The sequence below is a fragment of the Linepithema humile genome, chromosome 4 (genome assembly GCF_040581485.1).
Source record: "Linepithema humile isolate Giens D197 chromosome 4, Lhum_UNIL_v1.0, whole genome shotgun sequence".
In the NCBI taxonomy this organism is placed as follows: Eukaryota; Metazoa; Arthropoda; class Insecta; order Hymenoptera; family Formicidae; genus Linepithema; species Linepithema humile.
In genome coordinates this window covers 26,880,891-26,897,290 of record NC_090131.1, presented here as the reverse complement: position 1 = coordinate 26,897,290, position 16,400 = coordinate 26,880,891, and the positions used below count along the sequence as shown (strand labels likewise).

At 42.6% G+C, this 16,400-nt stretch overlaps 2 protein-coding genes across 3 annotated transcripts in view; one reads left to right on the top strand and one right to left on the bottom strand.

Moving 5' to 3' along the window:
• Positions 1-16,400, top strand: part of LOC105671755 (uncharacterized) — a 139,632-nt gene that overhangs the window by 81,258 nt on the left and 41,974 nt on the right. The gene's annotated exons all lie outside the window — the stretch shown is intronic.
• The window catches only part of Tdg (Thymine DNA glycosylase), a 109,328-nt gene that overhangs the window by 72,208 nt on the left and 20,720 nt on the right, over positions 1-16,400 (bottom strand). The gene's annotated exons all lie outside the window — the stretch shown is intronic.

Genomic DNA, 16,400 nt, shown 5'->3' with positions numbered 1-16,400 from the left:
ATTAACGTTGATATTTCGGTTGATTTTTACGTTCGCGTATAATCTATAGCGTTTATATATCGATAAGGATTGGCAGTCCCGCGACAGTACTGTATCGGCAGTTTCACTTTAACGGACGTCATAAGACGAGAACTTTGATATCGCTTGAAGTGTCCCGCTGACATCGCGCTCGTGTGCTACATATCCGCCGTCAACGACTAATATTTCTCAGACTTTACAGCGCGTGATAACTTAAGCCGAAACGCCGCGTAATCCATAAATCCCGACTTGGCAGGAAGTACAGTTTAGCCGGCGTATCTAGTGCCAGGGCGAAAGAGAGACGAAGAGAAGCTCTGCCCGGCCTTATTTACGACAGAGTCGCAAAAAGTCACTTATTTATGGGGAACTGAATTAAGGATGCGCGATCGTGTGTAATGTAACGTACGCTGCCCGCATGCCCGGACCCGACGTAGAAATTAATGTCGAGTTATTCACACGCTCGACGCGGCGTATCCGAAGAGGAAAAACGAGCAGCGCGAGCTCGCAAGGCGACTCGCGCCTTTTCAAACGTCTTGCGTATATGCGCGCGAGCCACATAATCTAAAGTCCCTTGAAAATCTCGGCGTGTAAAAAGACTTGATTAAAAGTTTTGCACATGTAAGATGTAATTGAAAGGCTCGGCGTGCTAATGCTGAGCTATTCGAAGCAAAACTGCGTGAGATTTTTCCGCACGAATGTGAAGACCATCGCGAGTGAAAAATATATTATACTATATAAGCCGCACTTGTATATATTCCAATTTAGAAAATTTTACTTCAAGTTGTCACTAATTAATCAACACACACGCGCGCGCGCGCGCGCGCAAACACACGTGTGTGTGTGTGTGTGTCTAAAATGTAAATATTAATTTCGCGCACTAATTTTCTTCATTATATTATTCATATAAACGTATTCATATAAATATTTTCTGATGTCACTAGTTTTATTCTTGATATTTTTTTGCGATATAAAGAATAATTTCAATATTTAATCAAATATATTTATCTCTATATAAATTGCAATATTTAGCACTGCACGTACTTATTTATGCACACATATACGATCGAGTATGTATTTAAAGCAATCGATGGGATTACGTGGTGTGCATTAGTGAATTGACAGATTTCATATAATCGTGACTCAATTACAGGTAGCGAGATTATTCGTGCTCATGGCATAAACACGTATCCTTAGCGAAATTAGATGAGAGAGCAGTATCTCCGTGTCGTCGCACTTAATATCGTTTTCACGGCGAGTCCAGTCGACGAGGCAATTAATGCCAGATTATTCACGCACGCGACAAGGCGTGACGCAAGGAATACGAGGAATTTTAATACGAATATATCGCCGCTTCGGAAACTCGGCTCGCGTTAATTGAGACGCCGCATAACGAAGCGCACTTTTAATATCGGCTGATTCACTTTGACCAATTCCACGCGAGTTTCGGATTTATTAACCGACCAACGGACATGTATATCCTTTGCTGATCAGAGAACTGCGATTGCTGAGAATAAAAAGCGGCTGAAAAATTCACTTTTTACTTCAACCGTTTATTCTCGAGCGTGATAAATTATTTAATTTCGCCGAAACAAAGCGAACAATTTAAGAGTGATATATATTTATTTCTAAATAAGAACTTCTTTGCCGAGAAAAATCGACTCCGAGCTCGTTGTAAAAGCATTTTATGACGACTTCGATAACTTTTATCATTTTTTAAATGTTCCGTTCGAAGAGGGTCGCGAGAGAGAGAGACACGCCGCAATCTGAATAGAACCTTGCGAAATCCGGCTCGTTAATGGAAACGCCGCATAGTGAGTGCGCGTGATCGTTTATCGCGACGTCGGCGCGCGCGCTAAATGTCGTTTGAACGACGTGAAGATTTATTTCGCGCTTTTCGCGGTCACGACAGCGGGAACGTACGCCAGGAATGAATTAGCGAGCCGCGGCGCTTGCGAAAGGACTGCGGTGCCTCAGCTGAAAATTGCGCACGAGGGTCGAAGGACAAGGCTGCGGCGAAGCGGAGGCGATTATTTCCCAATTCGCGGTAAGGACGGCGTGAGAGTGCACTTTCACTCGCAGCGAAAGAAATTCCCAGAGAAACACGGCGACCTCGATCGCGCATCAATTTCGCGAATTCGATTCGAAACGTAATGTCGGACTCATCTCGTTCTCGCGCGCGCGTACAAAGATAGATATCGAGAATATTCTCAACAAAATATCCAGTTTGCCAAACACGTTTACAAAAAAATTTATTTATGACGGACACATAACTCTACCTAGATCGTTGCGAATGACGTCATATCCTGGGTATGATAACGGCATAATTCGCCGGGCATAATTTTCTGTGGCGTGCGCACAAGTGGAGGGGGAGGCTTTACGTAAGACTTACGTCAGGAGTCACGTGCGATTACACGTAAGACTCATTTGCGCATATTTGCGGTGAGGAAAATTGGGCGCGCCGAGATAATGCCGGCATCAGAAGGCAACAATAACGGTAATCTCCGTCTACGATTTTCCCGGCGATGTTGCCTGGAGAATTCCGCGTAGGGAAGTACACAAACACGATGCGCGTATGTGACATTTCAAATATGCGAATACAATATTATATGAATATCGCATTAATTCGACATTAAATTAATTATCGTCCATCCTTCGAATCTATATAAACGCAAACCGAATAAATTAAATTGTCCTTTGAAAGTGTCACTCCAACACATTATCTTTTCCGTTTAAAATTAGATTCGCGTATCCCGTAAATAACGTTTGGATATTAAATTAAGGCCTTTAAATCCTAGCGATCCTAGCGATTTGCGCGATCCGCGTAACGATCGGTCTGCAGAATTAAGAGAAACGTTACAGGTCGTGTAAATGACGGTAAATTCCTACATTTGAAATCTCCGATGAATGCATGCCGGGAATGCCATAAACCGTAGCCACTCATCAAGCTTCGACCTACCCCCCCCCCTCCCCCTCTGCCCGCTGCCATTCATTCGTGCGATATCGTTCTGTCTCTGCTACGGTTTCGCTAGATATAAGCGCAATTGGTATCACCGATACGGAACGTTTCGTAGTTTCGTCAAGATTACTCGGAATCGTGGATTTGTCCTTTTCAGTTATTCTAGAACTTTGAAGAATTTTATCGCTCCAACGAAAATTACATTTGCCGGAATGATTGAGTTAAACGGTCCTTTAAGATCTCGGCCTAAAATCAACGCCTTCCAACGCGAGCGGTGGACTCGTTTCGTCCAGAAGCATGCAAAAGACACGCTTGGCGAGTAAATAAATGTTCTCACTTACGCGAGTGTGTCGCGCAAACCAGGCAAATTAAGTAACCGAGGACGAAGTGGATCGGTGAGTAATTAGATTCGGTGCGGGAATGCATAGCAACAGAGAAGGGGGGGGGGAAGAGAGAGTGAGGAAGAGAGCAGGACGCTGAAGGTATCAAACTTCGTGCTTTCACGCACGCGAATACTTGCAAAAGATAGGTGCGCAGTGAAAGATCGGAGAAAGAGAAGATATTGTTTGCTTTCGTGCGCGGATATTCATGGGCGACTTTCGGAAACTTGTCGAGAACCGCGCACCTCCGCTTCCCATTCGCGAAATTCTTCGGAATGTTTGCGCGCAGAGGCGTAGCGAGCAATACAATGTATTTTGTGTCCTCGCTCATTTCGCCGCATCTCTCGATAAATTATCAATAACTATGTGTTTATTATGATGTTTTCTAGAAGTTTCCCGATAAATTAATTTGTTGCGTATATAAATTTTACGCAAACATAATAAAATACAATTTAATATATTTTTAACAATGATACATTTCGAACATTTATTATAAATTTAATTATAAATATACAATATTAGTTTTAATTTATTGAAGACGCGGTGTTAATTGGCGATCGGTAGTGATATTAATTTATTTCTTTAATTGAAATTTTGAAATAAATATACCAAAAGTTCTGTTCCGCGATAATCATACAGAGATGCATGACATCTCTGTTGTGCCTCTGCATTACGCCTTTGGTTACATGGCGCCACGTGTTCCAGACTCCTCTTTGTCTTTCTCTCTTTCTCTCTCTCTCTCGCGCGCGCAGCTAGGCGTTTCGCGCCGAATTCCGCAAAGTTTCGCATCTCGCGTTGCTCGCACGCGGCCCGTAATCGAGCCCGTCGACTCGGGCAAATCCTCCTCCATTTACGAAGTTACAACGCGAGATAGGTGGGAGTTTGAAACATTCGCTTGAGATCTGTCCCGCACTCGTCGCTCCCGGGAAAAAGAAAAGTTATATTACGCGGAGCAAAAACGTCTCTCGCCCACGTTTGCGGCCTGACGCCGTTATAATCCGCAAGGGGTGCGATATCGATACTTCTTATTGGTACCAGCGACAAAAGTAAAGACTCGAAGTGGCTGCAGAGTTTTCAAATAATGTTTTCATTAGTGGCAATTAATAAATTACGCCGATGAGAAAAATACCGACAACATATTAACATTAACATAAAGTATCTCTCTCAGAGTGAAACTGGCTGCGCGGTAATTAGGCAGGTAATTAGGCTTGTTATGTTATTTTTTCTAGAAACTACGAAAACGTCACGTAATCTTTTCCGCCTTGATAAAAATGGCGTGACAGTTAATATAAGCGTCTCGATGCCACGTGTACAAACGCAATTAAGGACACCTTTGAAGAGCTCCCCAAGGCAATTCTTTCTCTTGCAAATACTCCTGTGTAAAGTAAACGTCGCGCTAATTGCTTGCATTTTGCTGAATGGCGCGATTTTCTTTTCTTTTCCTTTTTTTTTTTCTTGTATCGTTGATCATCATGTTCGTCCTTCCGAGGACACATTCCGCTGAAGATTCCAGCTGCATTCAGCGCACTGCATTTTATTTTGCTATCTTATTTTCAGTCTTTCTGACAATTTTCCCGCTTTTTATAAAGTTTGATAGGTTTTTAAGAGAATTAAAAATTGTACAAAATAATTGCAACTTGTTTGTCCCTTTTTTCCATTTCTGCTGATCGCTAATTCGATAATTTTAGGGAATCGAAAACTCTCGAAGTTATATTCACTCGACGCTACAAAGTTTTGTTTTCAACTTTCCAAGTAACTTTGCGAGCATTTGCATTCGGTCGATGGCAGAACACGCGTTCGGCATATTTAAAGACGACCAAAATTAGGCGTATAGCACGACGTAACAGAAAAGAAAGAAAAAAAAAAAAAAAACAAATAAAAATTGCGAGTAACACGAAATAAAAGGATTATTGTATCTCGATGCGGGGGCGGCCCGAAAAAAAACTTTTTTTCAATTACCGTAACGGGACGAAAAAAAAAAGACGAAAGCAAAAGTTAGCCGCGAGCGAAACGATAAGTCGCTAAAAGCGTAAGCGCGCTTAACGTCACCGTGAAAATTAGACGGCGGTGAAAGTTACGCAACTTAATGGCGGCGGAAAAAAAAGGCGAGATATGCAATTTGGCTCGCGCGCCGCGAACGAAAGTCTCTCGGAGAGACGACGTTATCATTTTCTATCTTTTTTCTTTTTTTTTTGCGCACATTCCATATTGTTAGCGCCGTGGCATTCTTATTTGCCTCGCGTGCGGCGTTATTCCGCGCCGAGAATCGCAGACGATCCCGCATTTAGCGTTAAATGCGGGATACGGATACCAGCCTAAGTGATCCGCTCATCCACTCGAGTCGTCGATACATATGCGTTTCAGCCAATTCTCCGCGGGTTAATTACACAATTAATTCTACGATTACATCAGCCCGCAATACGGTAACATTATAATACGCCGCAAACCGCATTTAATAGCGCTCGGCATTGTGCGGACGATAATTCATCTACGATCCGTACTTTTTGCAGCGGGATATACGATACCTCGGAACTGCCGGCCGACGTATCCGTAGATGAGAAAAATGATTATTCCTTATATATTCATATTTGCGCTTGTGTGTGCGCGCGCGCGCGTGCCATGTATTGGGAAATCTCGGTGTGTGTGTGTGTGTGTGTCAGGAAAAGACAGAGCGCGGTTCGTGGAAGATGCAAAAAACCGGGAAATCCATAAAATGTACGCCACGCCGCACCGGCGAAGTGGAAGCACTTCTTTGAGGCACAAAGTGGGGTCGGTCGTCCCTTCGGTTTTGAAGTTGCGGGCGCCGATTCATTCTAACAAGATGAGCGCAAAATTTGTCACAGTCCGGAACTGCTTGCTCGCTTGCTCGCTCGTTCGTTCGCGCGCGCGCGCACACGCGGACATCTCAAAGCGGACGTTTGAACCTTTCAGGCGTCGGCGCCGAGAACTTACGTGACACGGAAGCTTTGCCACTGACGACAAAGGGCGATCTTATCTTGAAAATTAAACCCGTAGTTTAAGTGTCTCTCACTGCCGACGGCACGGTACTTCCTTTTCGAAATGCGAGCACCGGGTGCTTTTGTCTCTTAAATTCCCTCGCGAAAATTACCGTCCCACGAATGGCTTCGCGTTCCCAACAGAATCGTTGCGATTATTGTCGAACGTTGTTGTGCGGTTGTACGTCGATAGTACTAAACCCCGGACTCGCAGCGTCAAATTTCAACCGTCTCGAGCAGGAGATGGTTGGAAACTCGCTGCAAATCCGCGCAAACTTGAAATATGCATTATTGAAAGACGTGGGCGCGCCAACTTCGACTAAACTTGCGTCGACCTCGATACAGTTTGACCACTTTCAAGTACAATTTGTAATCGTATACCGAATGAAGAGGAAAGTGAAACGCGCGAATTTTGTATAAAATATACGAATAATAAAATTGTAATTTGCGGTAGAAGGTAATTTAATATCGCCGATTCTGAAAGCGCGTCCAACTTAAAATCCAGTTCGCGCGCATCAAACTTTTTTTATGCGCGAGCCGATTTTAAGTTGAATATTCTATATATTTATTTTTAGTCAATACAATAATCAAATGAAAATAATTGTCAATATAAATGCGGGCATGTATTTTTAAAGTAGTGAATTTTTGATAACCTGAGGTTGCTTGTAAAATTTTGAAACTTGGTGCAATTTTTCGTAACGATTAATGATTGAAAGCGTTGCTGACCGTGAAAAATAATTTCCAACACAACTTTCTTCGCCAACTTGTAACTTATATTTCTCGTCGGCGATTACGTCGAGTTTCACGTCCGTCAGTATTCGGATTATTCTCAGACTTTATTCCCGTGATTTGCAGTACTTGGCGCGAACTGCGCCGGCAAACTGCGTCTTCGAAATTCAAAGGGGGTGTAAAGAGAAGAATCGCGCCACTAAAAACGTCGCCATAACGGCGGACGCGCGCGGTTACCGCGCGTTAGTAATTCTTGGCCAACATCAAAATTACATACGCCGGTGCGAAACTCTGGGATTCCCTGCCGGGTCTCAGGAACACCCGCTAGATTTACAGCGAGGGCTTGTACGCCCAGTCAGGCCCGTAGCTAGACGATCGTCGAGAGGCACCACTATTATTAGGCCCGCCGGGGAGGTTCTCCGCCGATTCGGACAGCGATAAATTAAACGACGCGGTTTACTCCACCTTAATTTCGCTATATTGCCGGGAGCGCGCGTGTTACGTCTGGAGATAATCGAATCCCTCGTAAAATGAATATATCAAAACGAAACTTCATTCAAGATTTATTTCGCTGGATAATATCATTTCTATTATGTCATCAATAGAATCGTTGATTAGATATACATTATACATACATTTATGTGTTGCATAATGAATAATGTGATGTATTTGTGGTCAGATTATTCGAAATTAGCTTTCCTACCTGATAATAAACTATATTTTGATAAATTTAGACGTCAATCCCGAATACAGAAAAGTATAACTTACTTATAAAGGTATAAACTTAAACGCGGAAAAGTATAAACTTCAAATTTTGACGAGTGAAAGTAACCATTAATTTTTGGACGATCGTCAGAAGATACGTTATTTCAATATTCTTCTTCCTCAAACCGACTAATTTGGGTCTAATAATATTTCTCCGAAAATAATTATCGAAGATTCAATTAAAGAATTTAACGGTGAGAAAATCTGGAAATTTAATTTTCTATGAATAATTTATCCGGAATGTATATAAAATAAAATCAGTACGTTCGATTGAAAACGCGTATTGAGTGCGTTCAGAGAACGTATCAGTACGTTCGATTATATCGCGATTATTTGTAACGTGCGTTATTGTACGAGAAAGCAGCGGCCAATAAGAGGAGGAAGGAATAACAGTTTAATGGCGTTTCTCTCTTACAAAGCGACAGTATACTATACTATACTATGTCGGCTAATTCGGATAATGCGAACAGTCGGATACACAGCTCGCCATCCGAAGCATCATCCGCGTGCGCTGTACTTTGAAATCCTACTTAGCTCGCATGCGTCAATTATCATTCGCGTTCGATGTCTATTGAATGAAACGTTCTATAGCACGGACGTACTAAAGGATTAAGGGATTTGCGTGATAATAAGCTTTTACACAACATTAGGACCTTTGTACAGTGCTGATGGACGGTGCTGTATTTTAACTTTTTTAGATTTGCACTCTAAAATATTTATAAAATACAATCATAATTAAGTGCAATTATTTACTCATTATATGCATATCTATTTGTATGTATTTATTTCAGTCCGCGATCGCACACGCTGTGTGATGCACGGTGGCAGAATTTCGATAAGCATTTCGCGTTTCGTAGCGAAAATTACGAGTCAACCTTGAGTTTTCGCTCGTAATTTGGAGACCCTCGCTTTTACGATTACTGTCCGTGAAATCATAAAAACACTCTTATTACGAGTTACCGCGGTACGCTCCAGCGATCCTCGCGCTTGCTACGTACTCGATACCGCTTTGCCAGATCGATCTCGTCGCCGTCTTCATCGTCATCGTCCCGGACGCGGATTCTCCCCGTCTACAGGACTGCCGCGCAGCGAGAGAACGGCCGGATCAGAGTGACCGTAAAACCACGGCACTGGCGCGAGCAGCGAATACCCGCCATTACGTCTTATCGACTGCACGCACTTTACTGTCGGCGGTGCGATAAAGTGCGCCGTGCATGCCGGCAACGATTTTCGAGAAAGATACCGGGCTGATACGTGACCGATGGTGACGTTGTTCCGCGAGCTCGTATATGTAGCGTCGACGACGACACTGCTCTTTTCCCTCGTCGAGTTAATTGAATCGCGGCGTGTCCGCAATCAGCCGCGCGCACTGCCTCCAGGTATTTTACGATCGGAATGGAAAAATCAGTATCAAGAATCGGGAGGAGGGTGGTCAGGGGCGGCGGAGAACGAGGGGGACACACGGGAGGCGGAGGGGACGTCCCGGCGCGATTTTCGAGCTTTTATTCGGCGCTCGGCCGCTCTCTCGAGCGGCATGGCACGATACGATGCCCGTCGGTATCGCGCGACAATGGCATCGCCCCGGCGAACGCATTGCGAAAATTTGCCGCGCCAAATTGCGTTTTTAGAGGCTCGCTCGCTTCACTCCCGATAATTTGCAGCCGCCGATCCGCGCCGCGCGCGCTTTCGCCGACCGGTACTTCGCAATGATTTTTTTTTACGCGCCATGAGCGACGGCCGGTTTTACCTCGGCGCTGGTAATTCGGTCTCGATACTTGACTGTCGAAGCGAACTCGGAGATCATCGGTATGGAATTTTATTCACCACATAAAAATTGATAAATGGCGTGGCGAAATGGACCTCGTCCAGATAGAGAGATAGAGAGAGAGAGAGAGAAACTTCTGCTTTCGTCTTTATGAATTTCTTATATATCTCGTGAAAATTTTATTTTTACTAAAACTACAGCTGCATTTACAAAATGAATTAGTAAGCGAATATAACTGTGCCGTGCGTGCGTTGCAATATTTTTATACGATTGCTTTTTAGCAAAATGTGAAATAAGAGAAAAATAATAGAAAAATAACGCCGAGGAAAAATAACAATGCGCGCATTCTATTCTACAAAAATAATAAAAACACACCAACTTAGATATACACGTGTAACTTGCGTTTGTTGATCTTATAAAAATAATAGAAATCTCGATTTAGATATTCCGCTTGAATCGCACCCGTTTCGGTTGCACAGAACTCCGTATAATTAGGAGACCATTATGCAGAAAATTTCTAATATCAATTGGCAAGGCACTCGGTACGCGCAAACACACGTCGTGTGTTTCTGCGTACACATTCTCTGCGTGTATATTTGGACGGACGCCTCTGATGTATGTCGGTATACGTGTACGTATGTTTGTGTGCTGAGTGCGCGGGCGTTTCAGCTGCATCTGACGTGCCATTGCGCGATAACCTCGAAGTGTCTGTCTGAAGAAGTGTAGGTGGGTTAGATGTTGCGGCAGCTCGTGATGTGCACCTCGTATATACCGGCGAATTCCCCGACTTCCTATTATACTCGTCGTTTTTTGCCTTTTTCGCTCGCCATTAAATGTGTTCCAACATTTATAAAACTTCGTGTCGCCACGGGAAAATGCAGTCTCTTCGAAATCGTGAAAATTTCAACGCGTTCTTGTGGCGTTTTGCGAAATATTTCGCGTTACGTAATACATATGTTGCGTATATTATATATATATATATATATATATATATATATATATGTGTGTACATAGAATACATTAATATCACATGAAAAATAAACAGCAACATTTTCTCTTTAGTTTTCTTTTTAATTTCTCTTATTCTTTCTTTTATTTTATCATTTTTCTTGGATTTTTTGTGCAAAGTTATTATCAAGTCGTTTTGATAATATAAAAAACGGCGTGCGCTTAAAGGCTAATCATATGGAATTAATTTTACTGTCGATAAAAAAATATTTATCGTAAGAAAATTAACTCGTTCTTTCTGATCGAGTAATTTGCTGTACGGAAAACTTATCAGTTGTGTGCACTCGCGTAAATCAGGAGATAAGATTGACATGTGTTTACGTGACGCATAGAAACGCGGTCATCGAATTTAGTTATTCAGGCGCAGATAGCGCACGCGATAGGAAGGGGTTGATACACGAATATGCAGCAGAGCGGGAAGAAAGTTGGAGGAATTAAATTTCACATATCGCCGCTTGTAAGTTGTTATTTATCTAAAACTTCAATTTGCATGTAAATAAAGTTTTAGTAGCACGCACTTTGCTTACCTTTGCGATAGAAATCACTCTCTATTTATCTTTCAAAGTTAACGAGTGGACGTGTAAAGCGGTATTAAATATTCAATTCATAAATATGAAATAATTGAATCGTAACAAAAAATATCTTTCACCGACATTATATATTTTGCAACATTGCATATTTTTTTCGTGTTAATAATAATTGGGCGCAATCGCGCAAATTTTACGTATTTATATTTTACTGTTTGAAAAGCTATATATATATATGACTTTTGTTTTGTCTCTAAAATTACCAACGAGTTTGCCGACGCTTATCTGTTGCAATTCATAAAGCTACTGTAAGCGTGAATCGCGCTTTCTTTGTTTTTGTAAAATTTAGCATTATCGTTCGTATATTTAGTATCTATCATGCAGGCATCGTTCCACAGAACGATAATTGCAACTTATTAACGGCGACCCGACACAGAGATGCACCGTGCGCATCAGCACTTGATCGCGATACAGTCGATACTAATTTTCAGACGAAATCCGGTATCCCTTCGCGCGTAGTGCTAAACAGATAATTAAGCGTTATCCGGGCACCCTTCTATCATCGATGCGGACGTTACCATCGCTGCTGATGATGCAGCGCAACGAATAATTGCCCGATGCATTGCCCATTGCATGTTTTTAATTTCAGCATAATTAATGCGTCTGATGCACGCGAAAGAAAAAAGTAAAAATGTTCGATTGCCGATACATAACTGCGTGTTCCGCATTGTGCGTACATACCAGGGGGGAATAATTTCGTGAAGAGCACAGGGCAACGCGCGCGATGAATTAATGAACCCGTCGATCGAAAAAAAAAAAAGCCGAAAAAAAATGAGAGAGAGAAGTATCCCCCCGTCTACTTCCGGGCATTATTAAATGTTTCGCGGGGATAATGCCCGGAAAATGAGTGGTAATATTATATTAATTTATTAAAAGTGCTTTTAATTATTCCGCGCCCGTTATAACTATATCTGACCGCGCGCGCTTGCGGGGGCGAGCGGATTCGCGTTCCAAAAAGCTTGCGCCACGCCGCCGGGGCGAGCGCGCGCGTTCCGCGCTGCAATTAAAGTCGAATGTAAACTGATAGGACGCCGCTGTTACACGAAACTCCGCGGTAATGATTACGGGAGCCGTCGTAATTTATTACTGCATGCGCGCTCGTTACTGCCATTGTGTAATACAGTGATACGCGCGATATAATTGCGACGCTAATAAGGCCGTATCCGCCGCGCGATGTTTCCTTGGTCGAGCTGATTCTTTTTTCCTTACTTTTTTTTTTTGCGTGAAAAACGCGAATAATCGCAAATTACTCCGCGACCGACGATAATTCAAAACAATGAATCATAACGGGCGTCAGCGAGACAGATTCTTTTGTCGAACTCATTCAACATTCGCAACAGCGACCATCGATAATAATTACGATTCGTGGCGTTCTCCTCGTTATCAATCGTTTTCTCTCTCTTTTTTTTTTTTTTTTTTAATATTTTTTTAAAACGACATGCGAGCATAGACGAATGACCGATCGCCGAGGTTCATTCATTAGCGATAGCGTAATGTCTTTTATTGAACACAACTCGATTAACTAATAACTGTAATCTAACTCCACCTAATGATTAATTCAGTCGTTTGGGACGTGAAACATTGCTCATACCATTTCATTGACCAGCTCTCTCTCGTACACTGATATCATTACGCAAATTGGTTTCCAACTGATCGTTTCCTCCCCCTCCCCATTAGTCATGAAACAATGCAAAATAACAATAAGATAATAATTGCCGCTTAAAATGACACACGAGAGTATCATTCCATTCACAATCTTATCCCGTGACATCGGTTTCATGGAATTCTCATCGGAAATTAATATTTTAATTACATTCCCGAACTATTAAGTCTCCCGTATCGCTGGGGGATCGATGCTTAGTCAGTCGAGCAATGTCAACAAGAGCGGACTCGGCGTTAACATCGGCACGATCTCGATCGTGACGTCGCTCGCGGCACGTCGAGAAATTATCCGTCTTGATGATTCACTTCGTATTGCCGTTCGAGCGCGTACCAATTAACGAAAGTCATTCGGAGGAGCAAATTCAGGGGCCAATTAGGGCGGCGGAAATCGCGGTAGCGAGAACGTCGCGTCTCTCATCGGACACGCGCTCGCTCGCTCATTCGCTTCGCGCTACTTCCGCGTCGCTGCATCCGTCGTTGCCGTCGCCATCGTCTCGAGCAAGTCGGTGTTTTAACGCCGCGTTCGTTTTAATTAGCCGAGCATCGCGGCAGCCGAAAAATAAGCTGAATATCTCTTATCTGTTCGGCGACGCGCGAAGTCGTTGCCGACGACGAGCAGCGCGCAACCTTTGTAGTTCTTGAATACAATTCGCTTCGACCTCCTGCCGCCGCGGAAGAAACGTCTCGATTTCTCGGGTCTCGAGCGGTAGAGACGTGTCATCGCGACGTTATTCGCGCGAACGACGTTGTACGGTTCAGGTAGTTTAATTATTATTAATCCCGGTCTTTCCCTCAGACTCGCGCGTTGTCATCGCGCAAACGTTTACGTAAAGTCCTTTAATTAAAATAAATAATTAACTGCACTGTTAAAAAATCGCATTAAATTCTGCTTCGGATGCGCGGGGGGGCAAAAATTTGGATTTCTAACGAATTAAAGTAACGTTAAATGGATCTTATTGAACGAGCAATTGTATTAGAGAGCGCTCGAAAATGGTCTCCAAAGATGTCAACGGTGCTCTCTAAACCGGTGCGAATCGTGAGGAGTGGGTATTTTGTCGCAATTAAATGTCCTTTCGCGAATTAAAGGCGAGAAGAATGCGACGGAAATGTTTTCACATCCCGTTTGTACGTGCTCTTTTGAAAGAAGGATACTCTAGGGAAAAATCCGTGAATGTTGGAGAGCTGAACCGTTTTCAATGGCCCATTTAGATTGTGGCTGCAATTTCTTTTTTTTTTTTCTTTTATTTATACGGCAGAAAATGAACGATTATAAAAGTAAAATAAATTTTCTGGCAGAAAATATTTATGGCAAAGAGAGAAAGTATTCGCGCGCGCGAATTAACTGGAAGTATGCACATAAATAACAGCGATTCAAAGTTTTTATCAAGAGAGATTTCTATTTTACATCTTCACTTTTATTTGACGTTAAGCATGCTTCTTTAATTTGAAATGCCTATTTCCAGACCTAATTATAGTGTCAACTAGAGCATAATTATCGCAAGTGTCATAATTATCGTCTTGCAATGTTTCTTCGTTATAAAATAAACCATCGATGATGTCTAAAAATAAGATTGATAAATTAAGAACATTGTCATTCAAAGAAATGCGAACAATTAGCGCTTTACTTCGCAGCAAAGAGGTGAATGCGAGAGGAAAAAGAGGTTCTTCAAAAATTTGCGAAAAAACCAACATGTAAATTATCGACCGATTTGTATCGAGACGGGAAAAATTACGCAGCGTGTAATAGATTCCGAGATAAACCACAAAGTACATGTGCAATACACATTCTCCTTCGCTATTTCGTCATCGCAACCGAATACGGAGATGGTATCTCACAATCGAAAAAAGAAACTTTCTGTGCATAATATATTTTTTGTAACGTGCTGTAAATTCAACATTTTGCAACGGAGCATTTAAATGGAACAAAAAAAAAAAAAAAAAAAAAAGAAGTCGAAAATAATGTTCGAAAAGAGATTCGTCTATGCTTCCCTTTTTTCGATAGCGCAATGCTACCGATACTTCCGATCCGATATACGAGTACACGGCTGATATCTCACTCGCTGTACTAATAACGCGAAAATATTGATAGTTTTCCTTCGGTGTTCGCGAGCCAGTCGAGTAGTTCGCAAGGGGAAACGATCTCGTCATATTCGACGATTTTGTAGACGAGTTTCCTCCGGCTCGACAAGAATCGATAGTTCAGCGTCCTTGTACTACGTGTGCATCCTTGGTAACGGCCGGATCGGGCGCGTCGTTCTCCATGGCGGAGAAAATTTTCAACGGCGAAGAACACTTCAGGAACGAAACGGTGAGCTCAGTGTTTACGTATGTACCATCGCCGCCGTAGACGTTGCGGCGCACACGTTGCTTTTACATCTCTTGTTCTCGGACGAGGAAGGTCGAAAGAGCGCATACCGTCGACGAGGCGAGTCGACAGCCGCCGAAACTCGCCGAGTGCCGGAGCACGGTGTGCATGTGTGTGTGTGTGTGTGAAGCTCATGCACATTCTTGTTACACACAATTGCAAGCCTCTGCAAGTGTGAAGGTGATTTTACACAGGCTGATTTTTGATCAAGCTATTCCGCTCAAAATGAAACATTAACGTGTTCGCATTGTGCGTATATTTTTTCAGCGTAATTAAAATAATATACGGTGGGAAAAATTAGGTTTTGTAAATTTGAGATTATAAATCTCTAGCATATTTTTTTATTCTCTTTTTTATTGTAAAAGATAAAATGTATAATTCTAAGGGGAAAATCTAGAATTTAAGAAAGATTAATATTTGAGAAAAAAGGTGTAAAAAGGAGAAATATATTCTTGAGAATCAGGACATCCGGTCAGTCCACAAAGAGCGGAGTCGTGTAAATCGGACTTGAGCACGTCCGTGCGCGCAGTATGCTAACCATGCGCGCACAGTTGTCGAAAGAGAGGAAAGAAGGAAAAAAAAACCGGGCACGAGGAGAGAAGTAGCGTACGTATGCGAAGGAAACCCGTAGGTAATCGTGCGAGCAGAAACGCTGACGCAGATAAGGGAAACCCTTACGACCGCCTCCGGTACGGCTATTTATGAGCGGTGTTGCTAGTGAGATGGAAGAACGGAAAGGAAAGGAGGAGGATTCGACGATGAAAGCTCCTAGCACCGGGATCCGAAAATTTCTCCCCGAGAAGAATTTCCTCCCTTTTTCGCGCCGGGCGATCCCGGAGCTTCCGGTCCATGGCGCCGGGTCGAACGGGCGATGCGGTTAACTGGCGAGCGCGAAATTCTCCGACTCGCAATTGCAGTGTTGCTAATCTCAAGTAGACGATTCAGAAAAGACTGTAATAACCCCGGCCGCACGCAAATATTCAGAAGATTAATTTTTTTTCTTGCATTTCTCAAACGTCAGTTAAATATTAATTTAAATAATTGAAATAATAGTAGAAAATATTTAGGACCTTTACAATTGTTTCAATTATCGTGGACAAATAAGAAGCTGAGCGTAATGAAAATCATTTAATTTAATAGTTTGTTAAAGCGATTCATTGTAATGTAAA